The 2,012-nt window shown below is 35.4% G+C and overlaps 1 pseudogene; it reads right to left on the bottom strand.

Moving 5' to 3' along the window:
- Positions 1 to 527: 527 nt before the first annotated feature.
- LOC122432161 lies at positions 528 to 634 on the bottom strand (annotated as a pseudogene).
- Positions 635 to 2,012: the final 1,378 nt, after the last annotated feature.

Genomic DNA, 2,012 nt, shown 5'->3' with positions numbered 1-2,012 from the left:
GCATGAATGAGTGACTGAGCAGACACAAATGTGTTTACTGCTTATCTTGTCATCCTCCTTTCTTCATCTCGGTTCCTTTTACCTGGAATCATTTCCCTTGTATCTGAAGCATATCTTTCAGTGTTTGCCTGACCAATGTGGTAACCACTAGTCATGTGGATATTGAGCACTTGACTTATAACTACTCTGAACTGAGATTTGCTTTAGTGTAAAGCTCATCCTGGATTTCAGAGACCTAGTACAAAACTGTAAGAGATCTCATTAATGATTTTTGTATTAATTACATGTTGAGATGATATGATATTGATATATTGGCTTAAATCGATCAATATTCAGATGGATTATCCTTCTATTTTTTTATTTTGCTTTTGAAATTATGGCTATTAGGGGATTTAAATTTGTGTCCCTCATGTTGCCTTTGTTGGACAACTCTGTTTTAGAAGTTTCTTTAACAATGGTCTATTGGTGGCAAACTCTTTTTTTTTTCATATTTATTTATTTAAAAAGTTAACCATGAAAATTTTATTATTGGGTCATTATTTTTTAAACTATTACATGCCATGAGTATGGACAATTATTAAGCTGATGAGAACAGATACTACACTTGATTTTAGACAAAAGACTGAGAAGTACTATGGCAAATTTTTAATTTATTTTTTTGGCTGAAAATTTATTTTACATTTCCTCTTTTAGTATTTTTTTTTCACATGTGTTAGGCTAGATTGAGTTATTTTTTTCTTCTCTTGAGGATATTATTTCACTGTTTCTGGTTTCCATTTTTGGTGATAGGACCATGTCAGTCAACATGGTCACTCCTTTCCCTCTAATTTGTGTTTTCTCTGACTGCTGTTTGAAAAATCTGGTTTTTAATATTCTGGTATATCATTATGATGAATCTAAGTATGGGTTTCTTGTTATTTATTCTGCTTGGGATTCACAGGGTTTTCTGAAACTATGTATTGGTTTCTTCTGTCAGTCTGGGAAATTACTAGTTGTTACCTCTCAGATATCACCTGGCCCCCATTCTGTTTTTCCCGTTCTTCTGAAATGCCAGTTAGACCTATGTTAGACTTTTACCTTATCTTATATTTTCACCTACATTTTATGTTTTCCTTATTTTTGTCTCTGTAAGGTGTGTATTGAATTAACAGTGACTTAGACGGTTAAGAATCTGCCTGCAGTGCAGGAGACCTGAGTTCAAGCCCTGGGTTAGGAAGATCCTCTGAAGAAGGGAATGGCAGCCACTCCAGTATTCTTGCCTGGAGAATTCTATAGACAAAGGAGCCTGGCAGTCCGAGGGGTCGCAAAGAGTCAGACATGACTGAGTGACTAATGCTTTCACAAGGTGTAAAAATAGAAGTATTGAACTACTTCTTCATAATTACCTAACATTTTGCTAATACCTTTATCTGTGTCCAATATTCTGGTTCACCTCCTCCATGGAATTTGTTTAGTTTCAGTGATATTATTCTGAGTACAATTTGCTTCTTTTCAAATCTGCTTATTTTTGACTTAGTCTATTCAGGCTGCTTTAACAAAAATGCCAGAGATTGTATGACTTAAACAAAAACATTTGTTTCTCACAATTCTGTAGGTTGTGAAGTCCACGATGAAGGTTCCACCAGATTGGTGTCTGGTGAGAGCTAGCTTCCTGGTTCATAGATAGCTGTCTTCACACTGTGTCCTCGCATGGAGGAAGAGGTGAGGGAGCTCTCTGGAGTGTCTTTAATAAGGACACACATCCTATTCATGAGGATGATTACCTCATGAGCTAATTACCTCCCAAGGGCCCCACTTCCCAGTAAGATCACACTGGGAACTAGGTTTTAACATACGAATTTCGGGAGTGACACATTCAGTCTCTATTTCTTGTTCTTTAATCATATTTTAAACACTTCTTTTCTTTTAAAGATTCTAATACAATATACTTTATATTCTATGTCTAATAATCCCCAATATCTGTACCCTTTGCAAGTCTGATTTTGCTCTCTGTTATTAATGAAGACTTTCTT

This window comes from Cervus canadensis, chromosome 30, assembly GCF_019320065.1.
Source record: "Cervus canadensis isolate Bull #8, Minnesota chromosome 30, ASM1932006v1, whole genome shotgun sequence".
Classification (NCBI taxonomy): domain Eukaryota; kingdom Metazoa; phylum Chordata; class Mammalia; order Artiodactyla; family Cervidae; genus Cervus; species Cervus canadensis.
Note: the sequence above shows the minus strand (reverse complement) of the source record. Positions and strands in the feature narration are given on the sequence as shown.